This window comes from Taudactylus pleione, unplaced genomic scaffold, assembly GCF_031769625.1.
Source record: "Taudactylus pleione unplaced genomic scaffold, aTauple2 ptg000007l, whole genome shotgun sequence".
In the NCBI taxonomy this organism is placed as follows: Eukaryota; Metazoa; Chordata; class Amphibia; order Anura; family Myobatrachidae; genus Taudactylus; species Taudactylus pleione.
In genome coordinates this window covers 19,072,624-19,098,737 of record NW_028284410.1, presented here as the reverse complement: position 1 = coordinate 19,098,737, position 26,114 = coordinate 19,072,624, and the positions used below count along the sequence as shown (strand labels likewise).

At 41.8% G+C, this 26,114-nt stretch overlaps 1 protein-coding gene across 2 annotated transcripts in view; it reads right to left on the bottom strand.

Annotated features, from left to right (window-relative positions):
- LOC148542938 (protein NYNRIN-like) overlaps nucleotides 1-26,114 on the bottom strand; it is a 487,471-nt gene that overhangs the window by 60,157 nt on the left and 401,200 nt on the right. The gene's annotated exons all lie outside the window — the stretch shown is intronic.

Sequence of the window (26,114 nt, the reverse complement as noted above, 5' to 3'; positions counted from 1 at the left end):
AGACAAGCCAGCTGGCCCTTTACTTATAGGACACAGGCGCACACTTGGCGCTGCTCCTTTGTTGATGCACGTGGAGCCACAGTGCACACAATTCACAAACACAGAAAATATTTTTTTATTTTGTTTGGAGTGCACTTTGGGGGTTACAGCACCCTTTAATGGTCAAGCCAGTCGGCCCTTTACTTATGACACAGGCGCACGCTTGGCGCTACTTTGTTGATGCACGTGCGGCTACTGCGCACACAATTCACAAAGAAAAAAAAATTTTTTTTTATTTTGTTTGGAGTGCCGTTTGGGGGTTACAGCACCCTTTAACAGACAAGCCACCCGGCCCTTTACTTATGGGACACAGGCGCATGCTTGGCGCTGCTCCTTTGTTGATGCACGTGCAGCCACAGTGCACACAATTCACAAATACAGAAAAAAAAGAAGAACTTTTTATTCTGTGTGGAGCGCACTTTGGGGGTTACACCACCCTTTAACAGACAGACGAACGCTTGGTGCTGCTGCTTTGAGGATGCACGTACAGTGCAAACAAATCACAAACACAGAAGAAAATGTTTTATTTTGTTTGGAGTGCACTTTGCGGGTTACAGCACCATTTAATGGTCAAGCCAGCCAGCCCTTTACCTATGACACAGGCGCATGCTTGGCGCTGCTCCTTTGTTGATGCACGTGCAGCTACAGCCCACACAATTCACAAAGACAGAAAAAAAAAGAACTTTTTATTCTTTGTGGAGCGCACTTTGGGGGTTACACCACCTTTTAATAGACAGACGAACACTTGGCGCTGCTGCTTTGAGGATGCACGTACAGTGCAGACAATTCACAAACACAGAAGAAATTGTTTTATTTTTGTTGGAGTGCACTTTGGGGGTTACACCACCCTTTAACAGACAGACACACACTTGGCGCTGCTCCTTTGTTGATGCACGTGCAGCCACAGTGCACACAATTCACAAACACAGAACATATTTTTTTATTTTGTTTGGAGTGCACTTTGGGGGTTACAGCACCCTTTAATGGTCAAGCCAGCCGGCCCTTTACCTATGACACAGGCGCATGCTTGGCGCTACTTTGTTGATGCATGTGCGGCTATTGCGCACACAATTCACAAACACAAAAAAATATTTTCTTTTATTTTGTTTGGAGTGCCCTTTGGGGGTTACAGCACCCTTTAACGGTCAAGCCAGCCGGCCTTTTACCTATGACACAGGCACACGCTTGGCGCTACTTTGTTGATGCACGTGCGGCTACTGCACACACAATTCACAAACACAAAAAATATATATTTTTTTATTTTATTTGGAGTGCCCTTTGGGGGTTACAGCACCCTTTAACAGACAAGCCAGCTGGCCCTTTACTTATAGGACACAGGTGCACACTTGGCGCTGCTCCTTTGTTAATGCACGTGGAGCCACAGTGCACACAATTCACAAACACAGAAAATATTTTTTTATTTTGTTTGGAGTGCACTTTGGGGGTTACAGCACCCTTTAATGGTCAAGCCAGCTGGCCCTTTACTTATGACACAGGCGCACGCTTGGCGCTACTTTGTTGATGCACGTGCGGCTACTGCGCACACAATTCACAAACAAAAAAAAAATTTTTTTTTTATTTTGTTTGGAGTGCCCTTTGGGGGTTACAGCACCCTTTAACAGACAAGCCACCCGGCCCTTTACTTATGGGACACAGGCGCATGCTTGGCGCTGCTCCTTTGGAATGAAAATCTGGTAAGGTATGAAAGCAAATGACAATCAGCAATTTGCTCCCAAACGCCGGAAAACGGACAAAAACTGCTGTTTGAACAAATTGTTTAGATCAAACATTTAACAAACTTGTCTGAACAACCATTTTCATCTATTTTCTGGCATTTAGGAGCAAATTGCTGATCATCAGTTACTCCCATACATTACCAGATTTTCATTCCAGCCAATCAACTAGTTGGATGGTTGGACAGGAAAATTTTACGTGTGTACCCAGCTTAACACTTTTTTAAATAGACAACTCACTGCATTAAATGAGGGGAGCCCTTTGGTGGGAAATTTGGGCTTTAGATCCCCCCCAGCTGTGGAAAGTTGTATTTTTGTATTTATTTTTAAATATTGTCTGGTGATCAACAGACATTAACTACTAAGAGGCATATTGTTTGAAAGAGGAGACTACACTCTTTCAAAGCAGGGTGCTCCCATGTGTGTGCAGAGTAGACCAGTTTACCCCTTATATGGATTTTTTTTTTTTTTACTGAGGAGCTGAGTGATATCATCTGGTGATTACAGGTGATCACAAGCCTATTGGGTTAATGTATCATGCAGTGAAAGGAGTGGAGAAGTGGACCAGTGGAGAAGTTTCCCATAGCAACCAATCAGCTTTGAGGAAGCATTTATCAAATATATTATATAAAATAAAAGGCAGTTTCTGGTTGGTTGCTATGGGCAACTTCTCCACTCTTTTTACTGCTTGATACATTAACCCCTATGTTTGCTAAGGGTCCACATAATTTGATAGAGGGGACTCCCTGTTTTAAAAACATTGGTGTATACATGGTTGCAGGTGTGATTATAGGGGTGATATAACCATTGTACTCCCCCCCCCCCCATATATAGAAAACTTACGTTTTCCAAAGTTGGAGAAACATTGTCTGGAAATTGCAAGTTATTACCAGACAACAAGTTCTAAGGAGGCCCATCATTACTGGGTGAAAGCATTCCTCATGTCTAGGCTACATTATTTCTCTGTTGTATAGAGTGATCACCATACACTAGCTTTAATTTGGGACTACCCTCTTTCAAATGAGGGTCCCTATCTTTCTACGCTACACCCGCAGTCACACACAGAACAGAGGCATGCTGCATATCATTTTAATTAGCAGAAGCTGTTCGTGCTATCTATTCACATTGCTGTGCAAATAAGATGCATTTGAAGGTAAAAAGTGTGGTGCGACTTGTAGCGCATGGAGTATAGATATGTGGGCACATCTTTATATGGTGGGGGAGATTGAGGGACTTAAAGTCTCAAAAAAAACCCTCCCACCATTTTCATTATTATTATTATTTTTACAACAGTGCTTCTGGCAGCACTTTCGGAACCAGCAGCGGTGGCAGTGTTTTTTTCTGTGGGGCGATATACCAGCCACTGTAAAGCATGAGTAGGGCTCATCCTCTACACTCTGGGGCTGTTTATGAGTTGCACACAAAGTGGCTGTAGTTGTAGGCAGCCGCAGTTACCTGATCTACTACCTTATGCTAATCTGAGTTTCTAATCCACTAATCTGGGGGTTGATTTTATGCTGGCTGCTGCAAAGGTCATCATTAGTACAGTATCTCTACTCTGCACTTAGCAGAGTCAATCTCTCCAGCAGCTGTGATGAGATGAGTGTTGGAAATGATGTGTGTGTAGGTGTTGACATTTCAGAATTATGTAGGAACACACCAGCGGATGACTCAAAGAGTATGTACAGCCCAGTTACTTAACCAGTTTTGTTGGATTATTTGGATATAGCAGGTAGAGTCATACTCACTGCTGTATACACACTGGTGATGGAGTGGAGCTTGAGCGGAAATGGGTTTCATACAGTTCACCGGCTGGTGAGTGTGTGATGCTTGCGGGTATTGGTGCAGGACAGCGTAATAGCAGGTAATAACCAGGTCTCTTATTAGCAGCTAAATTGGAGACTTCCGTCTCCCACCATGTCACTCTACACAGTGGCAAGATGGCACACGCGCAGCACTAACGGCGGCCTTCTTGGTGCAGGGAATAAAGGGACAATCAGATGGAGTCTGCACAGTAGCACATTCCACTTTCAACAATGAGGATCTACCATCATTCATTTATTCCTGCACCTCATCTCTCCCACTATAGAGGGGTCTGGTCAGAGCCGTAATTAGACTTTTTGGTGCCCTGTGCCAGAAAGAGCATTGGCGCTCCCTCATTTTTCAAAGTGACATAATGCACCCAAAAAAGGGCCATGGCTTCATGGGGAAGGGCCAGGGAAGAGATAGGAGAGGCCAGGAGATGCTGGGAATGAAATAAGAGGAAGCTACAAGCAAGAATGATAATAAACAGAAATTTGACAGGCCCAAACAGCGCCCCCTGACCTGTGGTGCCCTGTGCGATGGCACTGGCCGCACTATCCTAGCTACAGCCCTGGGTCTGGTATATTATGTCTCCATTGATCATGTTGAATGAGAATGTGGACATGGTTGTTACAGAATGTTGACAATGAACATGTCCATAATGTTGACATTGATCATACTGACATTCAGCATGTCAACACTGATGTAATGTTGACATGATTGGAATATTGATATACCCTCTTTTTCCTGTCTGTTTATCCTTAACCCTAAAGGTAACCCTAACACTAACTTTAACCCTACTGATAACGGTAACCCTAACACTAACCTTAGGTGTAATTCAAATGTTGATATTTTGACAATATCAAAATTTTATGTCAACATTCTGTCAATGTCGACATTTATGATGCTTACATTTTAACCATGTCGACATAATAAATGTCAAACTTCTGGTGTTGACATTATGGACTGAGACACTGTACTTTTCTAGCACTTCTTCTGTTACCCATATACCCCATGTTATATCTACTAATATAATTTTTCACATCAAGGGATGTTATTAACATAGTCAAACACCTGGACTTAATGTAGCTATTGAGGGATCTATTCATCATCCATTAATTTCTACAAAAGTAGGTACAATTAAGATTTTCACAAACTTTTGTAGAAATTAAGCTCAAGGGCCAAATGAATCCAAACGGAGGCAGTGTAAGCATCCCCAATAATAAATACAGTTCAAAATATCCTTGAAGGAGACAAATCTTCAATGGTGGTATTCTTAAATGATGTAATTCTCTAGGTACATGAAACAAAAAGAAATAGGACAAAAATAGTGTAATAAGTTCCAACAGGTTAAGTATCCACCTCAAGTGCACGTGAAATGCAGAGGTCAATATCGCTAGTGACTACGTTCTCCACCTTCCAATTGGAATATAAGGTGGCGTACCATACTCACACAGTGGTGTCATGCAATACACCAATAAAGGTTTATTTAACAGCAATCTAGGTCTTCAAATATACACCCTTAGAAAGAGGGTAACACCCCGTGTGTAGAGATAAACAAATGGGGCATATCCTACTCACAGTATCAATGTCTGGCAATTCACAACAAGGTTTCTTTTGGGTTCTTTTACTGACCTTTCCCCTTTATCCTACCCCATGTGGCTCTAGGAGGTATATATATATAGGAATAAAGAAAGCTCTTATCAGGGATGACTTAAAAAACAACACATTTATTATACATAAAACATTAATATACATAAAGTGCAGGATATATGGTATGGCCACTAGCAACATAAAGGTAGGTGGTAACAGAGCAAATGACCAGAAGAGGGATATATAGTCTGGACCACCGCCCCTCAGATGAGATGCTGCCTCCAGTTTCAGTGGAACCTAACCTCAGCTAGGTCCACAGCCTCTCCACCAAAGCATTTCAACTGGATCTTTTTCAAGGTCTCTGTATCAGTGAGCGCAATTAGTGACTGTGTTCCCTTCTTTTATATTTGCAATTGATTATTTGTATGATGGGTGACAGACAGTATACATTGACCAAATTGCAGTTCCCAGTTTGCACAGTGATATATCCTATTGTTTTTTAAATTAAGTTTCAGGGCCGTTCATTAACTGTGTAATGCAGAAGATATCACTGATATCTCCTTGTTTCAATTCTCCCCTGAATTTCCACAGTCCCTATACTTTAGCATGGGGACTTGGAAATTATGTCATTCATCAATTCTGAAAAAGCAAACTTGGAATCCCATCGCAAGCTGCGTTTTACACTGCACCTTTTGCAGATCCCTCCACATGCCGCATATTCCCGGAGGGGGGCTTAATTCCAGATGTATCATCCCCACCTGAGGTGTCCCAGTGCACGTTTGAAATTCCCCTGAGAAGTGAGCTAGGTGTCCTGATAACAAGGCTCTCGGGGCCATGCAGGGGGTGACTATAGGGTGACCCCAGGCTGCGCAGTGCCCGCTGGAAGTCAGAAGTGATAAAGGGTCCCACAAACTGGGTGATAGCGCATGCTGGCCAACCAGTGCTGTCCCCTGTCACACGGTGCCCTGCCATCACTGAGTCAAGCTGAAGTAATCGACTCGTGACAGTTATATTATGGTTATATGATCTGCCTTCCATAGTCATTTAAAACTAGTGCTGTGTGGCTTAAGTATGAGTGTACCCATGAAAGTACTTCACACCAAATGTACTATACTGGTTATGCTTTGTGGTTTATGTAGTCTTGTTATCCAATGCAAATAGGAACAACCAGGTTATCTGCCCTAAAGTAAGAAGATATACAACTATAGGCTCTCCTTATAAACACAGCAACAATAATCGCAATATACTGTACATCAAAAGTAGATAAAATGGCAGGGACAATAAATCAAAAGTCAGTGTCTCCTTCTCCCCAGAAGAAATGCACTTACTATAATGCAATGATTCCAAGCATATCAAGTTAAATATCTCCTGAAATATCAAGGCCAGCCTTTTATTCAGGAAACACAATTCCAATGGCAACCACTGTCCAAGAAATCATTGCCCTAATCTGTTACCCTTCCTTCTATTGGCATAAACCCAGTATCTTCACAGCAGCAATTACATTTTGAAGGGCAAGTGGCACCAAAACAGTTTCCAGGCCCTGTACTATGGGTAGTGAGTGACTATCTTGGGTGCATGGCTATAACTATATGGTAGGACAAAGCAACTTTGTTTGGGAGCATGGGTCTGGCTACACCATCTTGGGTGCATGGCTACAACTATATGGTAGAACCAAGCCACTTTGTATGGGATCGTGACCATGCCATCTTGGGTGCATGGCTGCAACTATATGGTAGGACCAAACCACTGTGTAGAAGCATGGCCATACCATCTTAGATGCATGGCTGCAACTATATGGTAGGACCAAACCACTTTGTTTGGGAGTATGGGCACATCATCTTGGGTGCATGGTTGCAATTATATGGTAGGACAAAGCCACTTTGTTTGGGAGCATGGGCGTGGCCACACCATCTTGGGTGCATGGCTACAACTATATGGTAGAACCAAACCACTTTGTTTGGGAACGTAGCCACACCATCTTGGGTGCATGACTGGAACTATATGGTAGAACCAAGCCACTGTAGTTAAGTACCTGTGCCCCTCTCCTCCTGGTGCTTTTGGAGCGGACTAGGCATATGCAGCTCTCTACATATACCAGGGTCCCACCACCAGCCTACTTACAGAATGTTATCTGGTTCAATATGTCTTGTGCATACAGGTAATAAGTCCACAAAGGTGGCCTTTAAGGTAAATTGTGTACAGTCCCCAGGTGAGGCCATGAGAATATATACTGTATGCATGCACATTCCTGAGGAAACAGAAGTGAATCCTGCATAAGGAGGGTCGCATATCATTGTCCCTGTGGATTTTATTTTACTATGTTCTGATAGTTTGCCTTTATTATGTATTATCATTCCAAGAATGCTCATGGTTACAAAATTGCTTTTATCTGGCATCTCTAGAATCCTGTGTATGGTATTACATAAGTTGTTCTTATCATGCAGTTTTGAAAGCTCTGACATTCAATAGTACATCCTGAGTAAAAGCCAAACTCTTATGTACGTTTCATAATATACATCAAGGGTATAGAGAGAGGAAAGGTATACTATGTAATATTACTATAATGACTTCCCAAATCAGAGAGGATTATCCCATAATTATGTACCCTTTATTTATACCTCAGTACTTTATGTCACAGGCCTGATTCAGAGATGTTCTGTATGCTAAAGCACAGTGGCTGCGGCTGTGCCAAATTATGCAAAAGACGCAGGAGGCGTCTTAAGTTAAAGATACCCTCTGCCAGCTTCTCTGATCCACTGCTGCGATCAAAGATGCAGCATTGGTTCAACTGCGTGAACATCGGACATCTCAGGTTACTCTTGATGTCTGGTGAAATCACGCTATCAGGCCCAGTGAGGCTGCATCCGAGGACGCAGCCACTAGCTTCAGCACACCCAGAAAACGATGCCGACACATTCAGTTTTCTGCAGTACTCCATGTTGCCGGCCCCAAATGCCAGCAGCATGTTAATGATGCTGTAGCGTTGGGACACTGCCACCGATGTCGCAAAAATAGATCTGCACATGCGCAGATCTACAAACATTAGAGGTATAGGTAAATATCGAATTTACATAAATCTCTGAATTAGACTCACAGGGGGTATATTTACCAAAGGTCAATTTTAAATCAATATAAATCAATCAACATCGATGTTGTGTTCCTGGGGCTAAATCACACATTTACAGACATTTTTTTTTTTTTTTTTTAAATATTAGTAAATGTGTGATTTAGCCCCAGAAACACAACATCGATTTTAATCGATTATTATTGATTTTAAACTGACCTTTAGCAACTATACCCCACAGTGTGAATATCATAATGTGTGTTGGTAAAAGTGAAAGATATTGATAAGTGATTTCACTTAAATTGTTAGCTGTAGAATACATTACAGGCAAATGGACAATTTTAAATGATATTAAGAAATGGACGGTGAGACTTAAGTTACATCATCCACATTATGTGCGGTTTCTGCTATTTAATTATTTTATTTATCTGAAAGTGTTTTTGAAGGTTATACAGATTCTAAAGTGAAGTTTTGCTTTCCTCCTCGAAGTTCTGCTTTTGAAGTTTCGTTTTGTGTGTGTTATTCATTCGAACCAAACATTCAATAAGTGGAAGAGCGGGCGCCAGAATATCAGGTGCACTCTCCCTTGTGTTTCACAGATAACAGAATATCTCTGAAGTGTCAGGTGCTCTTCCACAATTTATAAACACCAGGAATCACAACAGTGTTACAGTAAATAGAACTTTATGGTAATGTAATTGGAATTAATTCAGGCATCACGCAGAGCATCATTTGGCCTAGGAAAACAGTGGGAAAAGTTTTCAATGAATTGCTGTAATGTTTCAGCTCAACATAAGCAAAACAAGAGTAATTAAATTTAATATTTATGTTTAATTTCCATTCTATTGATATTGAAATGATTTAAGTAACATTTTCTGTAGCATTTGAAGCTTCGTATGGGAAAAACAGAGTTTGTTATTTACATGGTGTCATCTTCCTGTGGAGTTGTTAGCGCAGGTATAAGAAATTAGAAACAGCATTTGAATGGAAAGGTATGGTATATATGGGCCAAAGAGATTTATGGCAAGCAACAGTAATGATTTACTGTTCAATTTTGTGTTTAGTACTAATATATGTGGAGATGAGGTTATCTGTAAGAATAGAGACTTAGGGGGTGGATTCTAGCAGCTTTGCAATTCCGTTCTTGCTGATATGTAAATATAGCAGGAGGTGTATGACACCCCCTGCTGTATTTGCAATCCCAGCACTGCGACCGAGGTCGCAGGCTGGGATCATCATCGCGTCCGGTGGACGGCGCCGGGCCTCTGGCCAGAAGAGTAAGCCTCAGCTTACTTAGGCTGGTGGCTTGGGAGGCCAGGAAACTGCATCCGTGGACGCAGCTCCTGGCGTTGCGGGGCTGACATGTCTCCGTTTACAAGAACGCTAGCTGTCCCCAGCACTGCGCCCCCCACCCAGCACTGCCCCTTAAATGCCTCTGCCTGTCAATCAGGCAGAGGCATGTGCAGAACAGATCTTGCGCACATGCAGATTCACGATAATCGTGAATCTGCGTTCAGTATGCTGAATCAGCCCCTTAGACCACCACTACCTGCAAGGGCAAACAGTAATTACATACTGTAGTGTGACATGTACTTTAACATTCAGAGAAAATAAAACCAATACTATACATATATGTGCTACATACTGTACATATAATATTTTGGATAATGCCCTCCCTGTATACTAGTATTAGATGTCAACAGGGCCAAAGGCTGCATGATTTTATACAGGTCACAAAATCCAAGGTGACATAATATCCCCAAAAAGTATTATTCATTATGATATAGACTTTACCTAATGAGCACAGAAGAGATGACATCAGAACCAACCCATTATAAGAGATGAAATCAGAACTCTGCTTATACAGATATATTTATTTATTGGAGTTTATACATATTTTAACATCACTTCTGTATTACCTTATATGTATAATAAAATATTAATGTAAGACATTATCATACAAATATTTATTATTTGAATGTTTGTTTTTTGACATGCTGTCATTTTATACATAGAAAAATACTTACATGTACAATATAATTAATGACAACGACATCTGCGCCATGTGGCGTATAGATGCTAGGTGGATGAGGATACATCTGTATACATATGATATAATTGTTTGCATCTATATTTTGCATCTACAATAAAAGTAACTTAAAATCTCAGTTAAAGATGTGTCTTTAACAAAGATACAGCAATCATCATTATAAGCTTATGAAGTGCTTAAGTTGGTGTGATGTATGCAGTGCTATATGTGATTACTGGGAGTAGTGATTTTCAGTTATATTATACTAGCTGGGATACCCGCCATTGCCCAAGTTGAAGAATGGACCTTGAAGTACATCTGCAGCTTTCATTTTTACATTGCAGACCAACATTGGAGTCCATGGCATATGACAATGCGCTTGTAGGTTTTTTACTAGACTGTTTGAATATATTTAAGTTTTTTTTTCATTTAATGGAAGGATCATCTGTGAATCCTGTATACCAATACAGATCATTTAAAGGTTTGGGCGTTGCTCATAGTAACAGTCAAGAGCTGGATTAGGCCTCACATTTAAGGAGGACTATAATGAAAAAAGCCTTTAGAATGAATTCAATAAAATATATGCTTCATCAATTGAATCCAACATACTCAGCGCTGCATAGTGCAGCCTTATTTTTATACATTAGTGATAGGATAGCCCAAATCCAATTCCCAGTAAGAATGGGGGGGTGATTAATACAAGGAAATATTGAAGAACATGAAGGTACCAATAGGAAACAGTATGTCACCTTTCCCATTACCCGAGGCCAAGCAGAGGTGTAAACTAGCAGGTGTACAAATCAATTCCATAGGCCGAATAGCATTGCCAACGCTAACCAATGTCTAATCTGATAATATTTAAATAAATAAGGGGGAGGGAGGGAATATTGAGCTTGCACAGAGGCAAAGGAACGGAGAGAACTACGAACAAGGAGATTCTGCAGGATCACAATACCACTAGATTGCCAGGACGCCAACTGCAAGTTAGGGATTAGCTTGGAGAGAGCCAATATAGAGAGGTTAGCAGTGGGGAAAGAAACATCCGCATGCAGAAAAATTAACTCATCCCAGACTTGCAACATGGCTTTTATAGAAAAAAGGCTTAAAGGAAGGCAAGGTTGTAAGCACCGGGGCGTTCACAAGAGATACGCCAGGGCGTGACCTTTGCAAGCTGCTGATCCAAGGCCACCCAATATTTAACAGCAGGAGGGAGCGTCCAATCCTGAAGTTGGACGAGGAGACAGGCCTCCTGATAATGAACCGAGTCCGAGAATGTCAATCCACCGTCCTTTTTTTTCCCCAGAAAGAATCATGCAATTTTAAGGGATTTATTGTTCCAAACATAATATGTCAGTATAGCTTGACATTTAGTTAGGTATTCAAAATAGGTATAAAAGTTTGGTGAGCATTATCATCTTAAATGAAGCAAATCAGCCCAGCAAAGATAGCTAGGATTTTGTGAGGGACAATACTTGGTAATAAGGTGCACAAGATTAACATCAAATACCATAGACACAGAAGGGGGATCTGGATACCTAAGTATAAAAGAGAAATAATCTGCCAATTGTATTTAAATCTAGTATGGAGCTCAGTAAGACAGGACTCCGTTAGGTTAATAGGCAATACATCTGATTTAGTGGCATTTCATTTATAATAGGAGGCTTTCCTTAACTATACAATAAAGTATGCAGACATGGCAATGAAGATGAAGGCTCCACAGCATAAAGCAGGACATCATCTGCAAACAGGCAAAATTTGTGGGACGTATTCCTTATTGTCACTCCTGGGAAACCTTCTACAGTGTGAATTTTAGCAGCAAAAAATTTTATTGCTAGTATGAAAATTAAGGGTAAAAGGATTATCTTGTACCATCAGTTATAGGAAACTCGTCAGATAGAAACTTGTTACTAAACACTCTATCAGAGGGGGCACTATAGATAAAATAGAGGAGAGAATCTGATTTCGGAAACCAAAAACAGACAAAACAGTACACATATACAACCAATGTAAGCTTTCTCAGCGTCAAGGGAAAGTAGCACAAGACCAGTCCCCGAAATGGTCAATTAGGTCAAAAACTCTGCAAGTATTATCTGAGGCTTGTCTGTCTGAGATGAACCCCACCTGGTCAGGTTGGATTAAGGAGGGAAGAAAAAGGCTAAAATGATTGGCAATTAGTTTAGCATAAATTTTTACGTCACCATTGAGAAGTGCTATAGGACTATAATCTCCAGGGTCTTTGCCGGGTTTGGTGAGTGTCACAATTTGCACCTGGAGGGGAAACACTTCCGAACCAGTGACCAAAATGAACAAGTCAGTAAAAGTAGGCAATAAACATTCCTTAAAAGTGACATTAAAATTGGAGCTTTATCAGACTTGAGGTATTTAATTACCATTTCAACCTCCTGCTGTGTCCAGGGAGCATTTAAAGCTGGGTACACACTGACAGATACATTGGCCGATCAATTGACTGGCCAATGTATCTGCTGCCCGTCGGGTAGTGTGTACCCGCGATATATCGGTGTACGTCGGCGTTCACAGACATATTGCATTGGCTGTGCTGCATAGCCGATTGACAGATATGTCTGCAGACATGTCTGTCCATCGGCAGGTGTGTACGGGCGGTCTGCAGACCACTCGTACACACAGAGCAGCAGCCGCGAGGAGGGGGGTGGGACACATCCCCCGCCCACCGGGATATGCCCCCTGGTCGCCGGGACCCGCAGATAATGGCCGTTCAGTGTGTATGAACGACCATCATCTGCAGATATATCTGCAGATATATCTGTCAGGTGTGTACCCACCTTAAGGCACATACTGTAAATCATCAGTAGATAGAGAAGGTAAATGAAGACCCTCTAGAAAGGACTTCATAGAGGGATCTGAAGCTTTGGAATAGAAGAATCTGTTGATAAATTATAGAGCTGAGCATGTTATCTAGCAAATTAATTGACAATCTTGGTGGGATTAAAGATCTTGGATCCCATTGGGGACACAACATGTCTAATCCTGTTGCAAGCTTGGCAAACCCTTAGTTTCCCAGCTAATCATTTCCCTGCTCTATTACCAGCCTTATAGAACATCTGTTACAACTTATTTAGGGCAACATGAGTGCGAGGGATAAGGAGTTTCTGTAATTTACGCCTTAAAGAAGAACATTCTTTATGGAGGGCACTAGAGGAATGTTATTTATTTAACTTCCTTCAGCTGACCCCCAAATCTATCTGGTTTTGAGCATATTGAAATTTAAGATGGGCTCAAGTTTAGATAGCTGTACCACGAACAACAGCCATAAGGGCACACCAGAATATAAAAATGAAGGTGTTGGCAGTAGAATTAGTGTCAAAGTATAATGAAATACAACCATCAAGAAATTGTCATCAACATCAGTTAACAGATAGGTTGACAGTCTCCAAGGATAAATAGTCTAGTAAGGAGGAGGTCCTAAGACAAAAACAGAGTGGCGTGGTCAGACCAAGTGATCGGAAGTATAACCACAGAGGTTGAATATTGCAAAGTCCATTTATCAGATAAGGGTAAATCAATGCAGGAATATGCGTTATGGATTGGGGAAAAAAGTGTAGTCTGGCCCCGTTGGGTTCAGTGACATCCAGACATCATATAAATCAAATTCCGCTAAAAGGTTGCAGAATGCCAGGTGAGGGGCCAGTTACAAACACTGAAAGGAGGACATACGAATGACAGGAACTATCCACTATGGGACCAGGGATCAAATTAATCATCAAGAACATAAACAGCCCCACTCTTAACCTACTGTGTAGCTACACACACCTTCCATAGAAAAGGTAGTTGGTAAGAATTAAGAACATAAAGAGACACTATAGTGACCCATTTCTCCTCCATGAGACAAGTCAAAATGAGATAAAGTCCATTTTTATTCTCCACCTTCGCATGTAAGACAAAAGACAAATCCCATTACGTTTAAATTGACCAGTAGCAAAATAACTCAGGGGATATCTGCTGTCGCAGAATATTGGGGGTCTGAAGAAGAGAAATTAGTTTTTTCCAAGGCAATCAAATCAGCTCTCTATTTATGAAAGGTGGATAATGCCAGTCTACACTTGTAAGGGGAGTTCAACCTCTTAACATTTGGGGAGAAAATCCAAACCATTCAAAGAATTAAAAAAATAGAAGCAGTCACCAAGACTGGGGTGTTAAACAGAGCATAGCAGATAAGCAAGCAATTCTCTTACATAATATATAAACCCAAATATCCCACATGGTACAAGGAAGGGGTAGGGAGTGCAGACATTCAAATGTAGGAGAGGGCAAACTGAAATAGCTTGGTACATTGGGCTAGAGTAATTACTGCATAGGAACAGTTCAGTAAAGTAATAAAGCTGGGGAAGTGGCACTAACACCACCAACCATTCTCAATTAAACATGGTAAAACAGTATCAGAAAACAGTAAGGAAATTACATGTATGAAAATGTTCAACAATCAAGTAAACAGGAAAAACAAAAGGAACAAAACATACTTAAACGCATACATCTAGCCCAAATATGCCATGTGGCGCAAGATGCCTGGTGTGAGTGAGCCACCAGCCCTTCTAGTGCCGGGAGTCTTTCTCTACAAAAAAATGCATCTTTGTCGCAATGTGATGTACTAGAACGCACCAGGAGACTGTGTTGATTAATTTGACATACGACACTTGTATATATGTGTTTGACTGAGTCTGTAAATAAAGCACAACAAACCTGGCATGGAAAAAAGCTGCGCCTGCTAGATTGTAGCGCTTCATATACAGATTCAGAGACTCAGCCGCACACAGATATACAAGTGTCGCATATAAAATGAAACAGCATAGTCTCCTGATGCATACTAGTTGCACCACATTGCAACTAGGACGCATTTTCATGCCAAAAGGCGCAAAAGGACTTCCGGAGCTAGCAGAGGTGCACGGGCCCTGGCGCACCTAAGGGCACTGTTTGGCACGACTGCAGCAAGAATGTATGAGGACATATCTGTATAAGACATATAAAACTTGGAAGACAGCAAAATAGACACAGTAAACATATCAGAGTCCCAAGAAGAGAGCCAGAAACATGGCGGATACAATCAGTGAGAAGGCCCTTATCATCCAAGTCAGGGAGTAATTTATGGAATAGGGAAATGGCATAGTCCAGTAGTTCTGCATTGGAAACTAAGTCAGGGATGCCTCAAACATTTTAATGCTGTTTATGAGGGAACTGTCCTACATTCCAGTCATTTTATCCTGAAACATATCATATCTATTTTGGCTTGAAGTTGATCATAGGCCGAATACAAATAATTGTGAGAGGTGACCAATTCCCCCATTCTCTGCTCAAGATGATCCATATGGTCTCCTACAGCAGAAGGTTCAGTCTTCACTTCCTGTGTAGCAGCAATGAGCTCATTAGACAGCTCAGTTTTAAAGGCAAACAACATTTAGTAAACAGTCTTAACCAGCAGCTGAGCTTCAGAACTGATATACACATCAGATATCACAAATAGTCCAGTAGCACCCACTGACAAAAGTCTAGTGCTGGGTGGAGACTGGGTAGCAGCAGTGGGGGCTGAATGACCAATGTCTTTGCACAATTTTGGGCTAGAGAATTTCACTGGGGAAGGGAGAGAGACTTTAGACCACTTTGGATGCATAGTGAATAATATAATATATGAAAACCAGACTGCAAATCTCCTAGGAAGAGGGAGTGGTGGGAGGAGGGGTGGGGCAACTGGCAGTATAGGCTGCAATGGGCAACAGTCAGAGCTGGACACAGGGGAACCCAGGTGCAGCTCAGTGGTATCAGCTAGATGTCCATCAGCCGGAGAGCCTCAGGAAGCCAATTTCACAACCCGGGTGGAGGAACCGCTCCAAGGCATGTCCTGGTATTATGGCAGTTAAGCCATGCCCACCTTATTTCAACTAGTTCCTAAGACTAAGGAGCTCATTCAGACACACTTGCTAGATGCGTTCGCTTGCTCCTTGCGTATGCAAATCAAATGCACGCCCAGCAAGGCAGGAGATCACATGGCAAGGAATTAGCATATCCACTATGTCTTGGCGTGCGATCACTTAGTTTATGCAGATATCCACAAAAAGTATGGTGGTCGCTCACATCAGCTTAATAACATTGCACATCTGCTTGTAAAGGGCGGGGTTTACACTGAACTACAGAAAAAAAGGGATTTTCCCTCCAGCACACTGCAGCAATATCAACAAAAATACTTGAATCCTACATAATAATAGAAATTCAGTGGTATCGGTTGCATACATTTGCAAATATATGAATAAGCGCTTGATGCTGACTATACCCTGTTGCAAGCACTGCGACAACTTCAGAGTGAAATCCCACCAAGTGACGTGTACTATGACGCTGCCTTTTAATTATGCACGCCTCTCAAACGGCGTTGAGAGACTCAAGCACGCCTGCGTCAAAACTTCCACTCCCCCGCTTCTAGTGGCCAGCCCCTGTCACCACTCACAAACGGCTTCTCCAGTCACTCACTCTGCTGTGCAGTCTATGCGCAGCGAGCGAACGCATCCCGAGCTCTCACTGGTTCGTGCACGCACATTGCAATGCGTACGCATGTGCAGAAAGCGATCATCGGCCAGCTACAAGCTTTCGCATCATAGCGAGCAGGTCTGAATCAGCTCCTAAGCCCATTCTCAACGCTTGTGTGGTAAAATTATTCACTTCTCCCTGTCAAAATCTACCTGCAGAGAGGTCTTTCGTCAGATTTTTTACGCAAAACTACTTTTATGGGCTCATGCCTATTGATTTTATGGGCATGCTGGCAAAAAAAATCATTGGATTTCCTATCCCACGACTATTGTTGATATTCTACACATACATTTCAGCCTTTTCACTCTGCGAAAGACACAAAACACCTTAACAGGAGACTTTGGCAAACTATACGTGTACTGTAAATCAGGACCTGGAGCTCTTTCTTAGAATTCATGTCTCAGCAAATCAAGACAACACAACTGGGTGGCCTTACTTCCATAGGCAGACTTTGCCCATAAAAATCATTATAATGATAGTTCATTTTCACACTTCTTTATCCAATATGCCTGCCATTCCATTCTTTCAATATATCCATCATGTCCCTGCTGTAAATTCTTTGTTGCGCAACTTTCCTGCTATCAAAACAAGGTCGAAAATTTCTTCAGGCATCTTACAAAACATTATAAAACCATTGTACATAGGAAAAGATGAATTGTTCTTAACTAGTCCCCGGAAACAAAGTCTGGCTACCAACTGAACATTTACGTCGAAAAGTTCCCAACATGAAAATTGTTCTTCGCTTTATTGGGCCTTTCAAAATACTTAAAATAATTAATTCAGTGGCCATTAGCCATCCATAGGGGCTGTGTCCACTCCTCCAAAGTCCATAGGGGCTGGCTGTGTTGTGCTGTGCTGCTGTTGTCCATAGGGGCTGTGTCCACTCCCTTAAAGTCCATAGGGGCTGGCTGGACTGTGTTGTGCAGTCAGTTGTCCATAGGGGCTGTGTCCACTCCAAAGTCCTGTGCAGTGTCCCAGTCCTAAAGGGGTGCTGTAGTGTTGTCCAGGGGGTGCTCTGTCCATCAGGGGTGCTCCCCACAAGTGCAAAAAAAATTAATATTTTTTCTGTGTTTGTGAATTGTGTGCACTGTGGCTGCACGTGCATCAACAAAGGAGCAGCGCCAAGCGTGCACCTGTGTCCCATAAGTAAAAGGCTGGCTGGCTTGTCCGTTAAAGGGTGCTGTAACCCCCAAAGGGCACTCCAAACAAAATAAAAAAATATATTTTTTTGTGTTTGTGAATTGTGTGTGGAGTAGCCGCACGTGCATCAACAAAGTAGTGCCAAGCGTGCGCCTGTGTCCCATAAATAAAGGGCCGGCTGGATTGACCGCTAAAGGGTGCTGTAACCCCCAATGGGCACTCCAAACAAAATAAAAAATTTTTTTCTGTGTTTGTGAATTGTGTGCACTGTGGCTGCACGTGCATCAACAAAGGAGCAGCGCCAAGCGTGCGCCTGTGTCCCATAAGTAAAAGGCCGGCTGGCTTGTCCGTTAAAGGGTGCTGTAACCCCAAAAGGGCACTCCAAACAAAATAAAAAAATATTTTCTGTGTTTGTGAATTGTGTGGGCTGTAGCTGCACGTGCATCAACAAAGGAGCAGCGCCAAGCGTGCGCCTGTGTCCCATAAGTAAAGGGCCGGCTGGCTCATTTCTTGAAGGGTGGTGTAACCCACAAAGTGCACTAGTCTCCAACAAAAATAAAAAGGACCAAACTTTCTCCGATAAAAATAAAATAGAGAAAGATCAAGAACCACTTCCTCCTAGTGCTGAAGCTGCTGCCACTAGTCATGACATAGACGATAACATGCCATCAACGTCATCTGCCAAGGCCGATGCCCAATGTCATAGTAGAGGGCACATACAATCCCAAATGACAAAGTTCAGGAAAATTACCTTAAAAAAAACATTTAAATCATCTGAAGAGAAACGTAAACTTACCAATATGCCATTTATGACACGGAGTGGCAAGGAACGGCTAAGGTCTTTCCCTATGTTCATGACTAGTGGTTCAGCTTCACATGACGAAGGAAGCCCTCCTCCCGCTAAAAAAACCAAACGAGTTAAGCTGGCAAAAGCACAGCGAAGAACTGTGCGTTCTAAGAAGATATCACAAATCCCCAAGGAGAGTCCAAGTGTGGTGGCGGTTGCGATGCCTGACCTTCCCAGCACTGGACGGGAAGAGGTGGCTCTTTCCACCATTTGCACGCCCCCTGCAAGTGCTGAAAGGAGCACCCACAGTCCACTTGCTGATATGCAAATTGAAGATGTCACTGTTGAAGTACAACAGGATGAGGATACTGGTGTAGCTGGTGCTGAGGAGGAAGTTGGCGAGGAGGATTCTGATGGTGATGTGGTTTGTTTAAATCAGGCTCCGGGGGAGACAGTTGTTGTCCGTAGGATGAAAAAGCCCATCGCGGTCATGCCTGGGCAGAAGACCAAACATTCCACCTCTTTGGTCTGGCAATATTTCTATCCAAATCCGGACAACAACTGTCTTGCCATATGTACCATATGTAAAGGTGAAATAAGTAGGGGTAGGGACGTTAACCACCTAGGAACATCCTCCCTTATACGGCACCTGCAGTGCGTTCATAAAAAGTTACTGTCAAGTTCAGAAACTTTGGCTAAGACCGTAAGCAGTTCAGTGACACCTAAATCCCTTTTTCCTGTTTTATCCAAGGAATCGGTGGATGAGGAGGATGAGGACGACATCTTGCCTCCGTAGAGCCAGTTTGTGCAGGGACACATTAATTGCCAGCTTGTTTTGTGGGGGCCCAAACGAACCAATCATTTCAGCCACAGTCATGTGGCAGACCCTGGCGCTGAAATGATTGGTTTGTTAAAGTGTGCATGTCCAATTTATACAATCATAAGGGTGGGTGGGAGGGCCCAAGGACAATTCCATCTTGCACCTCTTTTTTTTCTTTGCAGTATGTACTGTCTGGGGCCTAGTTTTTCAAACTGCCATCCTGTGTGCCACTGCAGTGTCACTCCTAGATGGGCCACGTGTTTGTGCCGCCCCCACTCGTGTCGCTTAGCATAGTCATCCAGCTACCTCGGTGCAACCTTTTGGACATAAAAACAATATTGTGAGGTGTGAGGTGTTCAGAATAGACTGGAAATGAGTGGAAATGAAGGTTATTGAGGTTAATAATTGAATAGGAGCAAAAAAAACCACAAATTCTGTGATTTTAGCTGTTTTTATGCTTTTTTAAAAAAAAATCCAGATCCAAAACACAAAACCCAGAACCCAAAACATGGAAGGGTGGTTTTGGCAAAACCAATCCAGATCCAAAACACGTAGAAAGATCCAGATCCAAAACCAAAATACAAAAAGTGGCCGGTGCACACCCCTAATATATATATATGTAGCACAGATGGTGTAATGGTCAGCATTACTGCCTCACAGCACTGAGGTTGTGGGTTCGATTCCCACTATGGCCCTAACTATGTGGAGTTCTCCCTTTGCTTGCGTGGGTTTACTCTGGTTTCCTCTCACACCCCAAAAATATACTGGTAGGTTAATTGGGTACCAACAAAAATGATATATATATATATATATATGAGGTCTTTGTAACCCACCCAAAAACACACCTAAAATTTGCAATTTTAAAAAGTCAGCACTTAATAAATTTGACACATTAAATAATTGTAAAAGGACTAACAGATGGCTAATCAAACCATATCTAATAGCCTAATGTTTCCTTCCATTCATAATTACTATTATCAATATAATCTTTTCTCCTTACAACTATGCTTTTCAAGGATAGCACCAGATTCGCATTTTATTTCTAAAGGACTGCAGAATGATCATCCATCTCACATAAAAAGAGCTGGTTTAAAGGTCATTAACAGATCTGTAGAAGTTCCAGCTCACTATGCAGCCAATTTGATCACTCTTTAGCTCAGTATTAAAAGGCTGTTTTTGAAGTCATGTTGGAGGTTAATGCATCTCACACATAATCCACCTTGTAACATACTAAATGCTGAACTGATGTCAACCACGCAATAAGCAGATGAAGTGTTAGGGGTGAATTGGTATTACTCTAACACAATAGAAGAATAAGAATGATTGAGTCTTTTTCCTCAGCCTGTAAACACACTTACTGAATTCTAAATACATTTTCAGAATGTCCTTGTGATGTAACTGTAATGATAGAAGTATAGAAAATAGAAGCACCTATTTGTAATAGAGGATCAAAGATAGCTCTTTCTCTGTTGTCACTGGCTCCTGGCAACCCTTATTCATTAAAAACAATTAATACCCTACAGCAATGGTTCATGAAAAGCACCAGGGCTGCCCATTAACATGCTGCATTGTTTAATGATGTTGCTGCAAGTACAGTATTCTTATTCTGTGAATGCCAATCCTCATTGAAGGAAAACTATTATGAAAACACAGTTTTTTTTAAATGTTATGTGGAAATGAATATAATGAAACTGTGACATTTAATTCACTGGAAAAATACATAACTAGTTTCATTTCCATAAGGTACCAATAAATATTATCAAAATCAAGTTTTCTAGTTATGCAAACTTTACTATTAAATGTATTTTTATTTACATGATATTATAAACACTGGTGTGCGCAGAAGCCGGCATAGGTGGTGACGCAACAGGACCTTCCCCCATCGGGTAATGGACTACTCCCCCCCTCCCCGCTGGGACATAAACTACTCACTTGGGTGACCTGGGCCGTGAGTAGTGTATGTCCTGGAGGGGGGAGGTAGTCCATCACCCGGTGGGGGGATGTCTTCTTAACGCACTCCCTGTGCCGGCTTCTGCGCACGCATATGATTATAAAATATGATGACAGTTCCCCTTTAATAGCCATTTATAATTGTAACTTGCCCATACAGGGGCTCATGTAGAGTTGGACAGAATTTGCATCTAAATTTTAGGTACAAAATGCACCCCAAAGAAAGAGTATTGTAAGATTAGCCCAGCTTAGCAAGGGTGGCATATGTGCCTCATTTATGTGACTGGTTTACTCCAGGAGGTGTGACTTCACAGTGACGGCTGTAAATGCTTATAATGCAATACTTAATTTATATGACAAACAGTACGTCAGTGTTCATTCGCATGTACAGGAAATTAACAAAATGTAAATAGAAAATAATAGGTTTTTATCCAAATTAATACGCACATCGGTCACCTTCCCTTTATAGAATTGAATGGAAATATGCTTTATTGCTGCATATGATCGATTGCAAATATCACTTTGTAATCAATGTTTCTTTGCAATCAATATAAATAGATTGCAGCTGGCACCTTACTGTAGTATTAGCAGAAAAGATAGAGATACAGAAGCACTCAGCCAATAAGAAGTTGCTGCTGATTGTCAACAGCATCATCAGTTTGTATTCTACATCAGGTGTCAACTAACTGCAAGTGATCCGCCTCCAAACTGGCAAAACATTTTTTTTTTGGTTTCAGCATGGGGTACATGTTGTGCAAATATACCCTTAATGTATTTTGGCAACACCTACACATTCCCTATCCTGTTTTGCTGCACATGCATAGTTGAAAAAAATGCACTATTCAGGAGAGAAAGGTGCATGTTGCATCTGTGATCCACAATTTCCAGTGACTCAATCAAGTTCTCCACAAAGTCACTCCAACCATGCATGAGGTACAATCAAAAAAAGAGGACAGAAGGGAAGCACAAGCAGCACTAGGGAGCAGACAGACCAAAAGTGCTGGGAGACAGACTCATTTAAGCATGGGTACACATTGACAGATATATCTGTCCTAGCTGTCCAATCTGTCTGGTGGAAAGGAAAATCTGGTCTGTCTTCAAGGGTTTTGGAGCAAATTTCTAGTTGTATTTGCTCCCATACATTACAGATTTTCCTTCCAACCAGACATATTGGACAGATATATCTGTCAGTGTGTGAGGATAGACAGACGCATTGACAGTGCTGTACCATAAGGGGTCTATTTACTAAGCAGTGTTAGGAGATAGAGAGAAAAGTGATAAGATGCCAGCCAATCACCTCCCAACTGCCATTTTTCAAACACAGCATGTGAGATGGCAGTTAGGATCTGATTGGCTGGCACCTTATTACTTTTCACTCTGTCTCCTTACACTGCTTAGTAAATAGACCCCATAGACTCACTGACAGAACAAACAGAAACACAAGCAGGACTGAGGGGCAGACACACTGACAGTGAGCACTTCTTCATAACACAGAGAAGACATGTGGCACAAGATTTGTCTTTTCTGCTGCTTCCTGAAAAAGTCCCACCCCTCATCTTCTGCAATGGCCAGAGCTTCTGTATAACAGAGAAGCTAAGCACTAATTTTCACCACCCATGTGGAGGCTTCTGGATAGCAGGTATCTCCCTAAGGGCACCCCTGTACACACTTGGCCATGTCCCTTGGTCAGGGTTGTCTTAACAGCAGTGTGGGCCCAGGGAATACACTGGGGCCCCTAGCCACCCATTCACGGGAAACAAATGTAAATGGTCAATAAAATTAAAACATCCTGCATGCCCATCAGACCTCCCACACATACAGAGAGACTCTGTCTGATTGGTCTGAAGCCGGCGGATAAGTCAAACTAGGACTGAGGTGAGTACTCGTCACCAGGAGGTGGGGGTGGTTAGATCAGAATACAGTGCACTGGCATCCGGCTATCACAAATGTACCAACTGGCCGCGGCTGTAGGGAGACGGGTTGGTGGGCCCCTACAAGCTTTGGGCCCTTGGGCAACTGCCCAACAAGCCCAATGAAAGAGATGGCCCTGCCCTTGGTATCAGAATCATTCCCAGCCATCCCTGTTGGTAAGAAGTGTGTGGCTAATCCTTAATCTATAAATCCACAGTAGGTAGATGTAGCTTTAGGCTGTGTTGGAAGCTAGAGCATGCTGGGATTTGTTGTTCTGTAGCAAAATATAAAATCCAGGGAGTGAATGACATTCTTGGAATTTCTTTAGATGCCATAAATATGTAATGGGCACAAAAACTGAAAAAATGGCTGACACTGACCCATTGGTGCCAGTCACAATAATTTATAGGCTTTTCCAAGGTGTCTTGGATGTAATGAAAATATTGGAAAGTATGTAAATCTTAATGAGTGTATTTACAGATAATATGAACACTTTTGTTACTTCCTAGCCTAATGCTATGGAAATCCAGCAAGCCTCTTTTATACAGATAAACATTATCACTGGTTTGCCAAGCTCAGCTAAAATTTCAATGGCAAGGGATTCATTTCTTTCAAGTTATTTTCTGCAGCCAAAAGTATCTTACCTAATATCTGTATCATTAATTTAAAATTTACACTATTATTTTATTTTTAAAAAGAATAATATTTAATAATGTAATACTGCTTTACCAAATGTAATTCCTTTATTCAACAATGAATTTATCTGATTACTGTGTATTTGGCATTACCATTCTGCAGTGAATGTTTAGATACTACAGAAAATATATTTCTTGTACAAATGGAGATAGACAAAAATTAGTAATGTGTCGTGAAAGGGATTTGTGGCTGCACTAGTGCTCACAGAGGGAAATCCTCAGAGAGCGCGGGAAAAGCATTATGGAAGAACTGTGGAACAGGTGGGGTAATTATACACTGTCAGATACCTCTGGGGTGTAACAAGGTTACCAGCAGGAAAGGAATTCTTAAACAAAGCTGTTATGTTACAACACCTGACAGCAGGGAATTAAAAGGACACTTCCAAGTCTCTGCATATGTTGAACCTACAACCACATGTAAGTGATTAGCAACATAACACATTTACATATGTAGCTGTTGTTTTTGCAAAATAAGTGTTACAGGCCCTTTGGCAAATGTAGGGTTAAAATAAACGTAGTTAGGTTTGTGGACTTAATAGTGTGATATTGGGGGATCTAGTTTATTATATGATTATTAAAACCAGGCAATACTCAATTTTTATTTTATTTTTCATTTTATTCACGTTTTTCTGGTGTGTCCAAGCATTTTGTCTGTAAATGTTGTGTTTTGGAAAGTCTGAAAATGAAAGGTTGGTCAGTACATGTGGATATACAGTATCTTCTCATTTATGAGGATCTGTTTAGTGATCCTGTGTTTGGTTGAAAGCTTTCAGCATTTTTTATGTGCTCCCAAAACACTGTAAGGGGTAAATTTACTAAAAATCGAGTCTGGGAGAGGTTTTTTTTTTTTTTTTCAACTCTATTAGCTTCACCTAAACTCGGGTGATTTGAAGCTCCTGAGACTTGCAAATTTACAAAGAGGGGAGTTTAGCTGAGAGTGAGATGGCCGATGGTGAAGCAGAACGAGATTTCTCTGCCGAGTAGCAGGTTTTGCCGGAGATTTCTCCCCCGAGTAGCAAGTTTTGCAGGAGATGACTCACCCGAGATTGCAGTGTCTTCTCTCTGCAAAACTCTCCCGAGCAAGCAGCATGCACATATCAGTGAGATATGTGTAAGCTGCTTGTGTTGCACCTGTAAAAGAACGGGTTAAAAGTGTAAAAAAAAAAAAATTACATAGGCCCCCCCTTCCCCCAAAGCTTAACCAGCCCTAGGCTTGCCAGCCTGTGCTGGTTTCTAAGATTACGGGGAACAAAATGTGTAGGGTTCCCCCGTAATTTAGAAACCAACACCAGGCTGCAGGGCCAGTCCTGATTTAAATATAGGGGGGAAAAATTGCATAGGGTCCCCCCTATATTTAAAAACCAGCACCAGACCCACAGCCCAGAGACCTTCACCGGGGCTCCGGGTCCAAAGCATTATCAGCCCAAGCCGGTCAGGCCAAGCTGGGGATCTCAGAGGAGGTGGGGACCCCCAAAAAAGGGTTCCCCCTCTCCCTTAAACCCAGACTTGGTCTGAAGCCCGGGGCTCTTCCCCGCACCCCTGGAGCGTTGGGTACAGGGGTAATAAAGAGGGGAAATATAATGAAACTATTGTATTTTATAGTGGAACTACAAGTGCCAGCATGTTGCCCTTTGGCACTTGTGGAACTACAAGTAGCAGCAGACGGGTGGCACCTGTACCCCACTGTGAAATAAATAGCTTAGTAAATTGACCCCTAAAACTTTTCAGACACTCACATGTGTTACCTGGCCATTCCCACTAGTTACAGTATTAAGTTACTGTACTAATTCCAAACTATTATGAAGGACATAGCTGCTGGCCAGTAGGGCCCTTGTCGCCTTAAACTCCAAAAGTAGATACTGTAAGTGTAAACCAGAGTTATACTAAAAGCATACAGTATCTAGTACTATCTAACTAATGTTAAATAAAGTCCACATTAAAACGCTAATCCTGTGTTTCATCTATATGTATGCTGCTACCAAGCCTTTGTGATGTCAAATA